The following is a 20099-nucleotide window of genomic DNA, read 5'->3' as shown; positions in this document are numbered from 1 at the left end:
AAGCACGCAAACCAAGATCTTTTCACAAAATCTTCCATAAAGTGGATGGACACATATCCAACTGCTGTGCACGATGGCGTATAGACTGATTCGGGTCTTCCTCTATACTACGCTCAACAGCAGCAACAACATCTTCTGTACGCACTGTACGACGTCTCTGTGAATGCGTATTATCCTTTAGAGTGAACGTGGTGCGAAAACGTTCCACAGTTGATCGAATTAAGTGCTCTGATGGGCGATTATGTATACCATAAAATAGATGTAGTGCGCGATACGTATTTCGAACAGAACTATGATTTTCAAAATAAATTTGCACAATTTGAAAGCGTTGCTCAGGCGTCAGTTTATTCATATTGAAATGTCAAACCAAACTAAATAATAATCACTTGACAGCTGTCAAAATGGCCGCCAGTTAAAAATGTGTTGCCAACTTCTATTTCTATACCTCTAAAAAAACACCCTTTACAACGCACTCAGTCGAATAGAATATTGTCAGCATATTGTCAGTGAGACAGTGACAGACAATTTTAAATATTTGACATGGCATAGGGAATATTTTGAGTTGTTGATTAAAACCCTTATCCGGGCAACACATTTTACTTACGTAACCGGGCAACTCGGGTCCGTTGGGCCCACCACTGTTCTTTAAGGTTCTATTCATATTTACCCATATATTATGTCTAATATTCAATTTTGATTTTTTATTAAAGTTAAATTTAAATTCTCTAGATTAAAAAAAGGAGCTACTATAGTACCTATGCGGTCTACCTCGAGGGTGCGATCTACCTGAAAGATTTGCACAAAATAATGAAATGCAAAAAAACTTTTGTAGAAAAAATGTTTATTTACATGTAATAAAGATTTGGAGCCAAAGAAGATTAATTAATAAATAAATAAAATCTTTTGTAAATCTAATAGGCCATTTTATTTGTAAAGAGGGATTGGTATTTACGCATAACCTGGAAAAAGATTACGGTGTTGTTGCTTTTCATTATTGTGTGAAAACCCTTCTGAGAAAAGAGTATAAAAGAGAAAATATAGTAGGGCCATAAAACTTACTACAAAGTATATCTGCATTAGGATTGTTGACACTCAGGTGCCCTGCAGTTAGTAGGAGTCCAATAAAGGCATATATCTCTGTAGAGTCGCAATATGTCCATTTCTCTATCCCCAGGACTTTTTCGGTTTCTTTATTTGTACACTTCACTATTTCGTTAACAATTTTTTCGTCCACAAACAAACAAAAGGAATCAACAGGATCATTTACACTTTTACCAGGGGCTAACATTACTTTGTGCACTTTGCTTTTTATTATGTCGCAGGATCGCATACGTTCTGTCGGTTGTGGTAGACTCTTCCAGTTAGTTTCATCCTTAGTTTCAAAAATTACACACTCTGAAATCTGGGAACTGGTAGCTACACATTCTTCTTCATTATCACTCAATACTACTTGCTGGTCATCCTCTTCACTTGCTTCCGAAAGATGATCTTCAATTTCAGAGTCACTTTCAATGCCAACTACTTCAGGAGATTCTTCATCATCGGAATCCCATAAATTATTAGCAATACCTTGCAGTTCTGTTGCTCATAATGGTTTTCGGGACATTTTATTCGCACTATCTACTTTCACTGTAATCCAATATAATTTTACTGGCTTAGTAGTTGTCGACACCAACATCGGTATCAAACGACTGATAGCAGATGCATTATTTATTTCAAAATATATCTAGGTACCTACCTAAAAATACCATTACATTCCAACCATTATTATCAGTTTTTACAATTAATTTAAAATAGATATAACACCTATTGTAAGCAACTCTTTGATGTTCACATCAAAGAGATGTTTAAATTGTTTGTTGCACGTTTAGACTTTATTATTGGATTTCCGGAATCATATTCAGTACATATTTACAGAACTTGCTTCTAAGTTAATAAATTGATAAAATTATTTTCTTGTGACAAGTTACACACTTCAATATCATTTGTCGTATTCAGGAGACGAAAAAGTGACGTAGCGGTTCCGGAACTGTTAGCGGTTCCGGAACTGTTGGTAATTCGTTCTCTGATTGTGAAAGTACTTGCGGAACGTGTTACGGAACGGTCGCCTTGACAGTGAGCTCATTTTCTTTCCGCTACCACCGTCCAACGTAGGCTACTTTTGTGAATTTGTCAATAGATCTGTTGAAAGATGGCGTCAAGTACTAATTATCAACTGGAAAATAGCGCAGACTGTAAACAATCCATGTATTATTGTATGTATTAATGTATTATTGTCACGAATTTAGGAAGCGGAACGTTCACAAGACGAAACACAACTGTTACCGCTCCATCGAGAACTGCTCCCTCACTTTTTCGTCTTCTAAATGCGACCATTGTTGCATGATGTTTACCATTATCCTTATAGTACGTAACATTTGCCTAATTCTCAAACTTCTTGAGTATTAATCCGTTTACACCTTTACTCTGGGATATTTAATGAGAATTTAATTTTTGATAATATTTTCGTTTATATATTCACCTGTTTTAAGCTCATTCTTGAGCATAGATAACTGTTGGAGTTCATATTTTTGTCACGTCGTTATTAATTGATAGGTGTTAATGATTTAGAAAATTAAATGTATGTATGCTCTATGTGTGATTTTTACTTGTTTTAAATAGAGATTAAAATATATTCTTGCTTATTATTTGTATAGGAACATAAATATTCAAGGCGAAGGAGAGAAACTAGTGGGGAGTCAAGAGTCAATTCTCGAGAATCATCGTTTGCTGAACGTATACGTTCGTGACGTAATGAGCGAACGTTTTCCAAAAATCCAATTCTGGAGGAACGAATCTTAAACGATTCGTTCGAAATCATCGCTCAAAATGATCGGTCGACAACCAGTGGTCTTCATCATACGTTCGACAACAACGGCGTTCTTCTTAACCTCAACTCTTTTCTTGTTGTAAATAAAATTTTGAAAAAATTAATGTGGAAGTAAATAGAAAAAAATCATACAGAAGTAAAAACTTCGTTTGTACAATGGTATAAAAAAGTTTATTAAAAACTATTAAAAGTCATCCAAAAGGATTTGCAAAACGTTTTCGATCTATATCAGATCATCTTCAGTGCCCAGAACGAAGTATTTCCACGTTAGAATGAATGCAAAATGTTAAAATTGTGACCAGTTAAAGAAAAAATGTGGTAATACTTACGTTCTGCTTAGTACATGGAACTAGCAACCTTATGAAACTGGTAACATCGAGAAGTATGGTTTACATGATAACTATATAATATTTATAGCGACTCCAAGTCGATGTTGAAAGATTAAATGTGTTAGGAGTGCTCAAAGGGCAACATGGTTCCCTGCTCGATAAAAACTCGTGGTTCTTGCCAGTTCAATGGACACAGACCAACAAAGGTGAAGGAGATGACAATCCAATTATTAGACAAAAGCGACATGACAAGACAGGTAGTCAATTTTTGGTTATGAATTTAAAATAGTGTTGTTTAGAATTTAGATTATTAGTTAAACTAAATGTAGATTAATAACTGTATTAAAGTGAAATTTAAATTATAATAAATTAGATTTTAATGAAAAAGTCGAAAAGTCTACTCTTTGTTACAGAAAGAACTCTTGTTAATATTAAATTGATAAAAATATTACTCATAGTAGAGTCAGTGACGTCACTGATGACAGTTTTGAAAGAAGACGAAGTTTAATTTAGTTTGAAATAAAAAGTGGTAGAAAATTAATTCAATGTGAACAACTTAAAGACCTATAAAGGTAAGGTACATAGTAATGTAAAAATAAAAGAGTAATGATGTAAAAATAGAAAGAGTATTGTTGGTTGCCTATTATTGTGGTTGTAATGGTTGTTAACAAATTAAAAAAATATTTTAATTTAATTTATTGTCTGAATTAGTGAACTGATAATTTGAAATCTATAGAAGGTAATGGAGTAAACAGATTGAAATGGATGAAATATATAATACTGTAAAATATTTAACGAGAGCAAAGTGATTGGCAAAAGCAGATTGAAGACAAGAAAAGTTGGTTGCCTGATATGATAGTGTGAAAAATATAATTTTAATTAAATTACTGAAACAAAAGTAAGTACCTAGTTAATTACAATGACCTAAAAGGTGTTAGAAAGTCAGATAAACTAAAATTATGATTAACAATAATCTAGATAAAGAGGGAATAACATGATTGTTAATATCAGAAATGTAAAGTAAATTATGTGTCAAATAATTTTAATTTTGAAACGGAATAGATGAAGTTAATGAGTTATAACATAGGAGGCAACCAAACAAAATCGTTAGCGTATGAGTGTACATTGGAATCATAGTTATATAATCCAGGTTGAAAGTTGGGATTATTGTTGATATGAAGCAAAAATCTAGATGAACTGATTCACTGAATTGGTAAACTGAAAATTTGAAATTGTATAGTTAGTAACGGAGTAACAGATTGAAATATTGTCGAGGGAAATTAATGAATAGTGTTGAAAAAGAAAAGAATAACTAGAGCAAGAAGTGCAAGGGGAACCGAAAAAGCCAGAGACACGAGGCATGGCAATATATCTCTGTGGTTGGTAAAAATTTTTATGAAGGAGGTTGGAAAAGAAAGAATGTAAACTGTGTTAGGGATGGCAATATAACTTTGTGTTTGGGAAAATGTATGAAGGAAAATTGGAAATGAAAAATGGTAGACTGGAAGTGATAGTTAAAAAGGGGGAAGAGAAAAAATGGAACCAAGGGCATATTGAAAAAGTGTTAATGGCTGATTAGTAAGGAAATAATAAATGTTAGATGCTAGTGTGGTGAAAGGAAAGAGGAAACACAGTAAAGAAAATGATTAAAAAAAAAGAATGGGGAATTATAAAATAGATCAAATTTTTGTTACGGAAATAATTGTCGGTGGATAGGAGTAAAAGGTCGATTTAAAGTAGTTTGGCCGTTAACGCAATTGGGGCTATTAAAAAATATGTTGAATTTTTTGAGGGAAGCTGAAATTTTAGTGGAAGACGTCCGTGAAAAACATTTTTATGCTAGATTAAGGTTAGATCCTGGTAATTTTACATTCTTTCAAAACTTGATTGATATTGTAAACATCATGCATTTATTTGGAATCGATCCAATTACCAAAATGTGCTACGAAATCTTTTTTTAAGAACAAAAACGTCATTTTACCTGTTAGGTAAGAATTTATGTATAATACTTATGCAGGATGTTTCCATTTTAATTTTATAAATTTCAGGAATCAATAGTTCGTTAAGAATTAATGGTTCGGCTCTTAAATATTGGGGAATTAAGATGAAAACAGAGTGTTTCGAATTTAGGGATCATATTTTCTAGCAATCGAAAATATTTTTTTAATATTTTTGATGGTACACGACAATTAGACCGAAATCATTAGACCGAAAGCAGTAGACCGAACTCATTAGAACGAAAAGCACTTTACCGAAACCTCACTAGACCGAACAGCATTAGACCGAAATGGTACATAAATTAAAAAAATTGCAGTAAATTATGCTAAGATTTTGTTTTATTTTATATATAGACTGTGTAAATTGTTACTCTGTACAGTGTAGAGTCTGATATGAAAAAATTTTCATCCGTTAAATAAATTAGTGAAGGTAAAAATAAATTAAGGGTAGAGTGACGTTAACACCATTTTAACTGTTTTTTTCTATAACCGTGTTAAAAATGCAATTTTTGGCACTCCATAGGAGCGTTAAAAATGCTACTTTAAAGCACTAGTGCTTTAAAATTTTTAAGGCACTGCAATTAAAAGTGAATTGTCAAATTGTGAAACGTCAAAATATTTATATTTCATTAATAGAACAACTTGCGCAATTTGAAAGAGGTGGTTTAAAAAATCTTTTAAAATTTAATTTAAACTGTAATATTTAAAAACGTATTTATACTTATTTAAGTATAGTATTTAAAATACTATTAAAATTTGTTAGAATATACAACAATAAAAGTAGATGTTATTCTTCTATAGTTGTTATGATTTACGTATTGACGGTATAGGCAGTTTTGATGTAATGTCAAGAAAAATATAAAAATGGAATGTCAGTCAAGTTCAAGTAAAAGTATTTGTAGATATTGTCCTGTAATTGGGACTAGGAAGGAGAAGACTATCGTGGCTCGGAAAGATCCGACAATAAACAGGGCTAAATTTTGAACAGCTAATAAGAACAGCTGAAGACAGAGAAGAGTTTGCAATTGTAGTAGCCAACCTCCATTGAGGAGACGGCACTTTAAGAAGAAGAATTGGTATATATACGTGTTAAAAAGTACATTTTTAAGGCACTCATGTGAAACTTTCACATGCGTGCCTTAAAATTGTACTTTTAACACTTATATCATAAATAACTATTAATAACCATAAAAATATCATTTAGTTGTAATTACATTAGTCTTATCTGTTTTACTGCAGCAAGTAAATAGAACTGCTTTTCGGTCTTCTGCTGTTCGGTTTGTAGTGAGGTTTCGGTAAAGTGCTTTTAGGTCTAATGAGTTCGGTCTACTGCTTTCGGTCTAATGATTTCGGTCTCTTTACACTAAACCATTTTTGATCATAGAATAAGCTGGTAAAATATTGCTTCCTAATTTCAGAATACCTTGTATATTTTAATATGACTCAGGATACCAGTTGAGACCATGGCTGATGATTCCATCTGATGGAAACCCAAGCCTAGTAACCCTTGAATTTAAATAAAATCGACGCCGAAATGTATTCCCGACGTATACCCACTGTCTAATTGAGTGGTGTAATGGATTATGGTAGGGGAGCCCAAGCAAGGATTTTTGCAGTTACTCGAGCTCGTCAGATTATTACACGGGGAGAAACCTTCTACTCTGAAAATGTACCTCTAGCATATATTGAATCTTAATGCAGGGGAGTTCGTTAAGAGGGGGGGCCGAAAAAAAATATATCCTTAGAAAAATTCGAAATGGTCAGATTAAGATAAGGTTAAGTATCTACATACATGCAAAACAGTGTATATTTCAAAAATCTGACGATTTAAGCTGGGCGTAAGGAAATGGGTGAGTCCCAAAATTTCACAAGAAAAAAGCGAATATTTCGCGAAATAAATGACAGATCGAAAAACTAAAATATACATTCTCAATATTTTTTAAAAATCTATCGAATGATACCAAACACCACTTCCCCGGAGAGGGGTGGGGGGTAAATTTAAAATTTTAAATACGAATCCCGCGATATTTCGCGAAATGAACATCAGATCGAAAAACTGAAAAATATATTTATTCAATATTTTGTACAACTCTATTGAATGGCACCAATTTGGATTCCTTACGTAAAAATAAGTAACTTTTATTCGAGACACTTTTTCGAATAATCAACTATTTAGATGGGAAATAAGCCACAATTAACTTGAAAAAAATAATTTTATTAACGTTTCGACGTTAGAAAAGACAGCTGTGATGTGTTTCACAAGGCACAGATATCAGTTAGTCGATAATTTCTCTATAGGTAAATACACTATTCCTATCGTAAAAGAATATAAATATTTAGGTATAATTATAGATAGTAAACTTCTATGGACCAGTCACATTAAGTATGTCAAACAAAGATGTGAAAAGGGAATTAATCTTCTGCGCTTCCTCTCCAAACAGAGCTGGGGCGCGGATCAACAAATTTCCTTAATGTTCTACAAGTCTTATATTCGCTGGATTTTGGATTATGGGTGTACTCTCTATGGTTCTACCTCCAATACGAACCAACTTACCCTTGATCGAATACAATATAGAGCTCTGAAAATATGTTTGGGAGCAATGGCATCTTCACCAAATCATGCCATTCTGGCAGAGTCTCAAGAACTTCCTCTTATTTTTCGAAGACAGTTTTTAGCAAATAAAAGTCTATTAAAATATAGATGTTACAACAGTGATTTGATCGCAAAAATTAACTTTCTTGTAATTGAGAATTTGACAAATCATTATTGGAAAAAGAAAAACTCTCCTCCTTTGTCAGATGCATTTATTGATACAAACTTATTTCAAAATGATATTGTTAAACTTAATAAAATACCATTGTATGCACACAGTTTCGATTCTATAATTGACAAACCTATCACCATATTCCCTCGGTATTCAGATTGTAATATCTTAAACCAAGCCATGATAAAATCCATTGTAAATGGTCTCGGGTCGAACTTAACTAAAATATATACAGATGGGTCAAAAACGGAGCTAAACACAGGTTCGGCATTTTTTGTTTCAAACATAAATCATATTGAAAAGTACAGAGTCTCAAATTATTGTTCCATTTTTACCGCCGAGTCCTTTGCTATTGAAAAGGCACTAAAATGGTGTGCAACTCAAACATGCACGAATGTGGCAATAATTTCAGACTCAAAATCAGCATTACAAGCTATTAGCGGTCACCCAATAAACCAATTCCGAAATGCCTTAATTTTGAACATTAAAAAATTAATTATGGATCTTAAACAAAATAATGTAACTGTTTCGTTTATTTGGACGAAAGGACATTGCGGAGTCGAAGGTAATGAAATTGCGGATATAGCCGCAAAAAGTAGTCACAGTTGCCACCATATGGACAAAGTATTTAATTTAAAAGATTTGAATAATGCTCTCCAACCTAATATCAGAAGGAAATGGGAAACTGATTACAAAAGAATTGCAAATAAATCTACAAACCCTTATTTCAAAATTCACCCTACACTTCCAAAAGACATTCCTCATTTCACCTTTAATTATAATAGAGCACAAATGTCAGTATTGACTCGTTTAAAATTGAATCATGCTCGCTTTCCATCTCACTTATATAAAATTGGAATACTTAACTCTCCTGTCTGTAGTTGTGACAATGTATCCATTGGTGATCTAAATCATATATTTCTAGAATGTTCTCTGAACTCTCAATCTTCTTCAATTCTGTATCAAGAACTAATTCATCACGAGTGTCCATTGCCACTAAATATTACAGCTCTCCTTTCTTCCCCAGATAAAGCGGTACTAGATTCCATCATTAATTTTATCAGAAATTCAAAAATAGCGGTATAGTTTAGAAATAGACAATATGAAATCATTTAATGTAATTAAGAATTTACATGTTTTGTGGCAAATAGATTTTGTCTGATGCCAGGATCTCTCTCACACACACACAACGTTTCGACGCCGAAATCGGGTGTCGTTGTCAAAATACAAAATACTACTAAATTAAACAAAAATGCTGTTGCTTAGTAAAAAAATCTTCTAAGGATTTATTTAATTTGACTCATTTATATCGGCAATTCAGACATATATTATACATTTTAAAGTAGAAGACTTTAAAATGATATTGCCCATATTTATGAGTTTATTTTTTCCAATTTAATTGTGGCTTATTTCCCTCCTAAATAGTTCATTATGAAAATGCCACAAGGAAATAGCTTCAGATTAACATTTTTTCGAATTAATGGCGCCATAATCTAAAAAAAAAAACGATTGTTGGAAATGGAAAATTAAATTAAAAATGGAAAGTTCCCACTAAAATGGAAAACTCTACTTTAATTTTTTTGGTTTTAGGACCTACTCTTCACAACCCAATAGGTCCCCACAACGCTCGAGTGATTGCACATTTAGCATACTTTACTCCCCTACCATTATTAAAAATGTGTTTCAGATGAAACACATTATTCTTCAGAAAGGGCAGGACAAATAATAGATGCAGGTGTTATAATACTAACTGATAAAGGTAGTGTTATCCTTCATAATTTATTTGTGCAAAATGGTATGCCCGAACCAGAACAAGAAATAAGTGGTGAATTATTAGATCTTGGCATGTAATAATGATACCATTGACAATGGATATCAAGCGCTAGCAGGTAAGGCAAGAATTGACCCTGAATTCGTAGAAGGGTGTAGAAGAACTATTACAATGAATTCTTTTCACAATTAAAGAAATAAATTGAAAATTCACTGACTTTTATTAATTATCAAACTGAAATCATTTTCCATTTTCATACCGAAGAAAAATGTATTACCATACAAAAATATAATGTATTTCAATATTTCTTAGTAAATGTGAAAAAACAGTTTTTAAATAAACACTGAAACAACTTTATCGCATGGATCACAAACATTTCAATCATATTTACCACGATGTCAGATCTGTTAAAATGAGCGAATACGTTCTTTGGAACGAGTAGTTAAAAAATATCCTCGAGAATTAACATTGCGGGAGCTATACGTTCAATTTCATTCGTTCGCGAGCGTATACGCCTAGGGTACGATCGTTCTCGAAAATTGACTCCTGGGTTCTAGATTGAACGTACATTATCACAGCCTCCTACATTTACGGAGGCTGTGATAATGTAGGTGCGGTAAATGTAGGAGGCTGTGACATTATGCATTCTCCCCTTCTCCCCTTCATGTCCTCATATGTTATAATACAAGTCACCGTATGTGTAGGAAGCAACAACTGTGACGTGGATACTGTGGGTGTACTCACTACACACCTATGTTTTTTTTAAATATGCTGCATCCAAAATGCATAACTTCCAATATGGTAGATACATTACTTCCTTTTAGACTGTCCTAAATATGTAAATCAAATACATTTTTACAAACGCCCAAATAACCTGAAATAATTATTTTTGATAGTGTTACATAAATATTAATTGTTAATTGTAGTTCAGGCCCACCGGCAGGGGGTAAGGGAAGGTCCGCCGACCCCCTGGATAATTACAGTTTAATAAAACAAATCCGTCTCAATAAATTTGGTCAAGATCGAAGGAGATTACAGTTTTTATTTACCGATTAATCTTTTTTTGTATGATTTATATATGATTAATAAAATTTAAATTTTTCTTGTGCTTTTATTAATTTCTAGAATAGAAAAGCGACTTAAAAGATTTTGACCCTCTCTAAATTTTTTTCTGGCGGCGGCCCTGTTGTAGTTCTTAATTTTTGTAAACTTTAATTGTTAATTTTTAACTGTAAATCATTAATTATTAATTATTATTATTAATTATCACAAATCACAAAATTATTGCTAATAGCCTTCTGGTGGATGCGTCATTATTTTTTTAAATAAAGACACCTTTATTGGAATAACCTTTCTGAGACTGTATTATAAGTAATACTTTGCTTGAGTTTTACATTATAGCTAAAGCATCTCTGCTATTTTTACAAAGCATAATCGTTTTACTGCCTGGGAATATAATTTCTAATAAAATTTTTGCAATTTTCAAACAGTGTATTATGCTTTAAGTATAAAAAGGGCTATATACACCAATAAGGTCTCAGATTAAAAGAAAAATAATAGAAAAATATATCTCTTTAGTTTGAAACTGAGGCACACGTAAAACGTTTTATTGCAGGGTTTTCTAATGGAGTATATTGGAAATACCTACACACTTTCCTTTAAAATTACCATATCAGGATAATAGCAGCTGCATTTTGCAGCTGCTATTAATTTTTTTTAATGGAAGGATTAAATTACATATTAGATTATAGTTCTTAATTCCAACCAACTTTTCATAATAACAATTTTCAATATTGTGAAAAATAAAGCTCTTTTACTCTTGAGCGAAATTCATATTTTTTGACATACCTCGTATAATATTCATAAAATTAGATATCTGATGGTTGAATCTTAGGTTTTAGACCATGCAGAGCTTTTGAGCTTTTTATGAAGAATAACTTTTTTTCGTAAAATTAATAATATAAAATTTGGTCATAGAGTTACAACTTACAGGGACATACTGTACTTAATTTAACCTTTTTTTTTCACTTCATTCATCCGTCAAAGCATTCTGTTTCCGTTTTCACTCCATACTCCACTTCAATTTTGTAAATCGTAGCTGCTCTTATGGCACTTTTAATGCCAATTTCTTTTTTACTATAATGTCTATAACATTTTTAAACCATTATTCTTTAAATAATCTTTAATGCCGGGTTGCACCAACAGATCTTAAGCTGTAGCTTAGCCCAGCTCTGCTTATAGATAGGGCTGCCTGAAGTCTCACTTACTAGACAAGACGAAAACGGCGGGTCCGTTGGGAAAAATATTCCCAATGAGATTTTTTTGCATAATCACATTCGTGAGACATCACAGAATAAGGTTCAAGAAGTCGCCCACGTGAAAAGTGGTTCAATTTTTTTTAACAATTTTTTTTTAATCAAATTGCAAAAATCAATATTTTTGGCTCGGACAATTTTTTTGTAGGTTTTTTGGACCATTCTGGATAAAAAAGGTCTCTTATAATTTTGCTATAAAGTTGATCGTTTTCGAGTTATAAGCAAGTTAAAATTGAAAAAAAAAACGAAAAATGGCTATTTTCAAGGCTTAATAACTCGGTTAAAAGTTATTAACATGAAAGTCAGAAAAAGACTAAATCACAGTTTAATGCCCCCCCTACAAGATCCTGAAGAAATTTTTGTCATTATTTTATTACTAAGCTGTTATTTTTAATTAAAAATAATGAGCGCCATGCACGTTGTAGGCGGCCGTAAATGTGAGTACAAGTAAGATGCACAATTGGACTGCCGGAGTAGCATCTCTCTCTCACTCAGCATTTACGGCCGGCTACCACGTGCATGGCGCTCAATATTATTACTTAAAAATTACAGCTTAGTGATAAAACAATGACAAAAATTTCTTCAGGATCTTGTAGGGGGGCATTAAACTTTGATTTAGTAACTTTCTGACTTCCATAATAATAACTTAACCGAGTTATTAAGCCTTGAAAATCGCCATTTTTCGTTTTTTTCCAATTTTAAATTGCTTATAACTCTAAAACGATCAACTTTAGAGAAAAATTAAAAGAGAACTTTTTTATCCAAAATGGTCCAAAAAATCTACAAAAAATTTTCCGGGCCAAAAATACTGATTTTTGAAATTTTATTAAAAAAAATTGTTAAAAAAAGTTTGGCCCACTTTTCACGTGGGCGACTTGAACCTTATTCTGGGATGTCTTACGAATGTAATTATGCAAAAAAATCTCATGGGAATATTTTTTCAACGAACCCGCCGTTTTCTTCTTGTCTATAAGTAGCACAATAATATTCGATGCTTATCTTTTCATCAATATTATAATATCTATTATTATATTATTATATTCTTATTATATTACATTATAATTATATTATATTAATCCTTATCTTATTTCGTCTTAATCTTAAAATCTGTTGGTGCAAGCAGGCATGAATAATTTATATTTCCAGATAAATATGCCTCACCTTACTTCACTATCGCATTTGTTAAATAAATGGATATTGTACAATCGCATTAAGTACGTATGGCCACCTAATTCGAACCATTCGAGGTAATTCCTAAGCTAAGTAAATCCCCATAGTCTATTTAATGAATGTGTATCCTGTTTGTGTCTGCCTATAATCAATGAGTATTATCATATTATCAATATCTGCCCATGTTGTATTAAATTTAATTACCCTTGTCCAATTGGGTTAGCAGCTGAAAAATAATAGCCAAAGTGTGCTCTTTTCAACGATATCGCTATATTTCGTCAAGTGTCCTTAACATCAGGCGAATGTTGCTCGAAGTTTGGTGGCTAAAAAGGTCTACAAAAAAGTTGGTGTCAGCTTGTTAGTGTTACAAACTTGGTGAATGAAAAACACAATGGATAATCCTGTGTGTATTCTAGCTGCAAGCATAATAGTTAATAACTCATCGGTTAAAAGTGCTTATTTTTGAAAAAAATTGGTTTTAAAGTAAAATCTTTTAATTTCTTATTTTGAAAAAGTTTTCATTTTTTCAAAATAACTTAGAAATTATTAGTGATACCAAAAATCTCGAACAGTAAATAACGTGGCTTTTGCTTTTCTAAAAATTTATATTTTTGTGTTTCTATAGAAACAAAATTGGTAAAGATATGGCTGTTCAAAATTTTCATACACTTGTGATTAGTGACTCGTGCAAGCCCTTTCAACTACAGTCTTTTCAAAAATAAGCACTTTGAACCGATGAAACTTACAGATCATAATACAAACAATACATACACCAGTAAAGAAATTTGTGAAGCGTTAACAATTAATTTCATTTGGGATGCTAATTATTATGGGCGACTTTCACGATCTTTTTACCAAATAAAATGGACCAGCTTTATGTTGAATGTAACTTGCTTACTTTTGGTGATACAAACTTTTTCAAAAAACAAAATGAAGCTTTATTTAAACTCTTTAAAAATGTTGTAATTAACTTTCCCCACTAAGTGGTTAATTTTTTGGTTATTTCACGTTAAAATATTAGATTTGGAATTTGCAACAGCTCTTCTGCTACTAGCTAAGGTCTAGCGACCTTAGGCGTACACCGTTTTTTTCATTTTTTTATAAGCTAAATTTTTGTTAGTAATGATTTTATCGATACAAATCTTTTTGTATTAAAGTTATTTGCTAAAATCCGACTAAAAACGTGTTCTTTTTTGGTGAAAAATCAACACATTCCTTCGCAAATAACTCAAAAATATTAACTTATTGAAAAAACTCTATAGAATAAAAGTTGCTTAGAATTAGTCAGTTTATCCATCTCTGGATAAACCTCTGGACTTCCTCAAAGATAAGAAGCTTACTCAGAATACCAAACTGAAAATTTACAAAGCAGCAATTAGACCAGTAATCACATATGCTGAAGTAATGTGTCTGACCCAGAAAGAGGAAGAAAGATTGAGGATCCTAGACTAGAGAGAAAAATAATTCGGAGGATAGCAGGCCCACTAAACTTAGGTACTAATGAATTTAGAAAACTCATGAACCACGAAGTAAGAGGACTTCTGAAAGAAGAAGACATCGTCAGATTTATCAAGGCACAGAGACTCAGATGGATGGGAAGTATAGAAAGGAGAAATCCAGAAGCCGTCATCAATAAAATTTCCAAATGGAGACCTGTATCAGGTAGACCACGAGGAAGACCCAAAACTAGATGGGAGAACCAGATAGTCGAGGACCTTAAGGAGATGGGAGTCAGAGAATGGGTAACCATAAGCAAAAATAGCTCCAAAGGAGAAAGACGTATAGAAGATGTGAAGACGTGTAGAAGATGTCAAGTGACACAACCAATTCTAAAACCAGAATGTTAATTCGGATTTATTCACCGCGACAATCGAATCGGACAAGCCCAAATAGGGTGGCAATCACTCCGCTAGGAGTGTGGATGCCATGATGATAATGATGATCCATCTCTGGATTTATTTTGAAAATATATTTTTTCACCCCACAGAAGGGGTTAAAAACACCCTAGGACAAAAGTAGACATTGGCACAACATCGCTTTTTTCTTTGACATGCCAATTTGCCTATTTGACTATGTTTATGCCAAATTTCATGTCAATCCAAGCGGTTCTTTAAAATTTACAGATTTTGCAATATTTTACCGTTAGTGAACGGACTATAAATATTACTAATCACTATAAATTGGTTATTGCTTTGACCCAATTTTGAAAAAATGTGAAAACGTTAAATAATTATTCACGTCCGTCTGTCCGTCCGCTGTTTGTCTGTCTGTCTGTCTGCCCGTAAACGCAACTCCTCCGTCATTATACCATGTAGAATGACAAACGAGGTGTCGAATAAAAGCATACAATCCAAGGATGGTACTCAAGAAGAAAAATTGAGACTAAGACTTGCGGTTTTTGAAATGAAACGTTTTAAATTCACCGGAATAGTACAAGCGATATATTATTCGACGCGCCTTATCAAGGCGAAAACAAATATATGCTTCCGATTTCATGACTTTCTATCCGTCCGTCCGCGAATATAACTCCTACGTTATTTACACAGACAGAATGACAAATGAGGTGTCAATGAAAGCTTATAGCCAAGGAAATTTGACATAGGACTTCCGGTTTTAGAGTTGCCACCGGAAGTAACGGTTTAAAGTAACCGAAATAGTATAAACGATATATTATTGGAAGCAAGATGAGAGCAATTGTATACTTTTGTTTTTTATATAATTTCCGGTTAAAATGTTCTAACCCGAAGCGCCATATTATAGTCGCAGAAATAGTACATGTGACAGTCAAAGCATACTGAAAAGTCGAACTTGAATCTTTAGTTCCGCTTTCAAATTCGTTTCCGTTTACACAATTATGATCGAAAGTTAAGTTAAAATAACTCAAAATTAGTCAAATCATATATCAATCGACGCAAAGTTACATTGATAGTTCAAATATCGACTTCTGGCTCTACTTTCGATAACTTTGAGTGAAATCCTAGGACTTACGAAGTCCAATTATTTTGTTATTTATCTACATGCCAGGGAAATAAGGTAACAATAGAGAGATTTTGCACCTCTTATTTTGCAATTCCTTTATGGTTATCGTTATACTACGTCTGCGCAGTAGCAAATACTTATATGATCCGTTATCGTTATTAAACATAAAGGATTCCGTAATTTACGGAGGTTTAAAGTAGTGCGTATCGTTATCGTTATAGTAATGGTTAAATTGCTTTGTTGCCAGAATGTAATAAAATCAGTAAAATTACATTTACATAGATTCTAATTTTGATGACCTATAAATTAAAATATCAAAAACTGTTTAAGTATATTCTTAAAATTACAATAACGTTGTGAAGTGAGGTTATGTTTAAATAACGATAACGATGGCACGAAAAACCTACTTGACAGGCTGCAAAAACTCTGCTTTTTAACGTTGCCGTAATCGTTATGCTTAATAAAGTTAACCATAGCGGAGAAAAAATCAGCGGTTATTTTAAGAGGTGCAAAATCTCTCTAATATACCATGTTCGGGAAACTTGAGCAGCCAGGTTGCAAATGGGTTTTTTGGGTAGTATTATACCGAATTCATTATAAATACAAAAATGCCCGTTACAGTTCGGACGAGAATTTTAATTATTAACAAATAAGGCTCAAAAATGGCAGTGTTTTCGTCTAAATCGCTACAGGTGAAAACTAGGGTAATTAAATATCGTATTTAAAGTATTTATAATTTTAGTAGATGAGCAAAGTTTTAAAATGGCAGTTTTGAATTTTGTTACGATCATTTGTTACTTCGGAGATTGCAAAATAAGAATAAAATTTCGAAAGAACTTACTATAACTTTTGCGAAAATGACCTTAAGACTTTAATATTTAACGCAAAGTTGAGTCAAACAGTCCATATAATGCACAAGAAATTTTAAGACGATTCGTCAATTATTTTAAATTTTATTCAATTTGTTTTTCCCAAAGAGCTTTTTTTGTAATGTTATTGTTCAGAAAATAATAATGCTATAGCAATTCTGTGGAAACCATATGAAAGAATAGTTATATTTTCAACATATTTAAAAAAAAAATCATTAAAACGTTCTTTTTTCTTTTTATAATTCCGAAAACTTTTTACTAAACTAGTCAATTTTGGCTTATAAACAATTTGAATGATTTTATTAATATTGATGGTAAACTAAAACTACTTTGGGATTTGAAAATCTGGTATTTTTACACGAATTTTTTGAAAATTTGTGTAAAAATATTAGCTTTTGAAATCCCAAGGTAGATTTTACTCTACAGTCAATATTAGCAAAGCTATTGAAATTGTTTATAAGCCAAAAATGACTCCATAGTCCAGATAGCCACTGCGCATCCGATAGGAAAAATATTCCGATTCGGATTTTTTGCATAATCTAACTCAAAAAGAACCCCTTCTAACAAATTTGCATGTTGCCAGGACCAATAATGGGTCAAAATTTTTTATTTTTTTTGTTTTTTTTCCTAAAACGTTTTTTGCATGGAACAAAGTCTTTTTAGGTTTTTGGATCATTCCAAACAGAAAATGTCTTTAGTGACATTTCTCTAAAGTTGATAGTTTTTGACGTATATACACATTATAAGCGATTAAGAATTGAAAAATTGCGAAATTGGCCATTTTTAACGTTTAAAAACTATGTGAAAAACTGAAAATTTGAATGTTGCCAAGGTAGATAGATATTCTTTAAACATCGATTGATGAAATCCCGAAGAGTTTTTGCAATACAATATTCAAAACTCCTTTGTTTTTTAATTGCTAATCAAGCGTGCGCGACACTATTTTCCACCGACAATAAGGTGCAAATAAAAGGAATAAATTCGTTATTTCGTAAACCTGCGACTTTAAGGAGAAATCCCGAAACAAGTCGATTTTTATTTTTCAGTTATGATAATGTGGCGTATATGGTATACTAGTGACGTCATCTATCTGGCCGTGATGCATAATCGATATTTTTTTTAAATAAGAATAGGGGTCGTGTGCTAGCTCATTTGAAAGATTCTTTAATTCTCTCTTTAGTAATATAAACATTTATATAATTATTTATACAGGGTGTCCTTCTACTTCCTTTTGTGTCAAAAAATGTAAATTAATAAAAAATTTTTGGACACCCTGTATAAATAATTATGTAAATGTTTACATTACTGTATAGAAAATTAAAGAACCTTCCAAATGAGCTACCACGTGACTCCTATTCTCATTTAAAAAAATCATCGATTACGTCATCACGCCCAGACGGATGACGTCACTAGTATACCATATATTCCACAATATCATAACTTAAAAATAAAAATCGATCCGTTTCGGGTTTTTTCCTTAATGTCACCGGTTTACAAAATAACGAATTTATTCCTTTCATTTGCACCATCCTGTGTGTGTATACACATGTAACGGAGGAAAATAGTGTGTATACACATGCAACGGAGGAAAATAGTGTCGCGCACTCGTGATTAGAAATTAAAATACAAAGAAGTTTTGAATACTGTATTGCAAAAAACTCTTTGGGGTTTCATTAATCGATGTTTAAAGAATATCTACCTACCTTGGCAACATTCAAATTTTCAGTTTTTCACATAGTTTAAGATGGTTAAAAATGGCCAATTTCGCAATTTTTCAATTTTTAATCGCTTATATGTCAAAAACTATCAACTTTAGAAAAATGTCACTAAAGACCTTTTCTGTTTTTAATGATCCAAAAAACCTAAAAAAACTTGGATCCATGCAAAAAAAAAAATTTTAGGAAAAAACAAAAAAAATGTTTAATAAATTTTTGACCCACTTTTGGTCCTGGAAAAAATCCGAATCGGAATATTTTTCCTATCGGATGCGCAGTGGCTTTCTGGACTACTACTTTAGTAAAATGTTTATCTACTCTATGTCATATTATGTATAAGTTTTTAGTTTGTAAAAACTGTCATTATATATAGCAGTGCGTGAAGTGCTTAAAGTGTGCGTGAAGTAATAATATGTTTTAAATGGGACTTACTTTTTCGCACTGTTTTTGACACACTTTCGTATAATCAATTATCCTTAACTTTCACGTTGTCATGGTGATGACATAATGAGCAATAAATTACGACAAAAGTTTTGACAGTTTTTTGGTTTGAAAGAAGTTAGAATTTTTAAATGTCAAAGTTCTAAAAATTGTAGGATCGAAATAAATTCCAGTGACAAAAAATTACAGTTTTTTTATTTGTTCATCATAGATAAAATATTGTATGAAACTGTGCGTGAAGTACTTTTTGCGAACTTAAGCGATGTATAGAACTCGCTCCGTTGTCGCTCGTGCTCTAAACATCGCGTGCGTTCGCAAAAAGCATACTTCACGAACTGTTTCATAAATAACTATTTCGGAATGATATAAATGACTTTTATTGTTTTTTTAAATACGGTGAAAATATAAGTATTTCTTTGATATGATTTCCACAGAATTCCTGTATCATTATTATTTTCTGAACAATAACATTGCAAAAAATGGGATACAATATGACAATGGGATACAACAACAACATTGCTTTTTGGGAAAAACAAATTGAATAAAATTTAAACTAATTGATGAATCGTCTTGAAATTTTTTGTACATTATATATGTACTGGTTGACTCAACTTTTCATGCAATATCAAAGTCTTAAGTCCATTTTCGCAAGAGTTATAGCAAATTTTTTATTGTCGAAATTTTAGTCTTATTTTGCAATTATCGAAGCAACATATGATCGGATCAAAATTCAGACTGCCATTTTAAACCTTTGCTCATCTACTAAAAGAAGAATATTCTAAATAAGATACGTAATTACCCTATTTTTACCTTTAGCGATTTAAACGAAAAATTGTTATTTTTGACCCTTATTTGTTAAAACTAATATCCTCGTCCGAA

This window comes from Diabrotica virgifera, chromosome 8, assembly GCF_917563875.1.
Source record: "Diabrotica virgifera virgifera chromosome 8, PGI_DIABVI_V3a".
NCBI lineage: Eukaryota > Metazoa > Arthropoda > Insecta > Coleoptera > Chrysomelidae > Diabrotica > Diabrotica virgifera.
Note: the sequence above shows the minus strand (reverse complement) of the source record.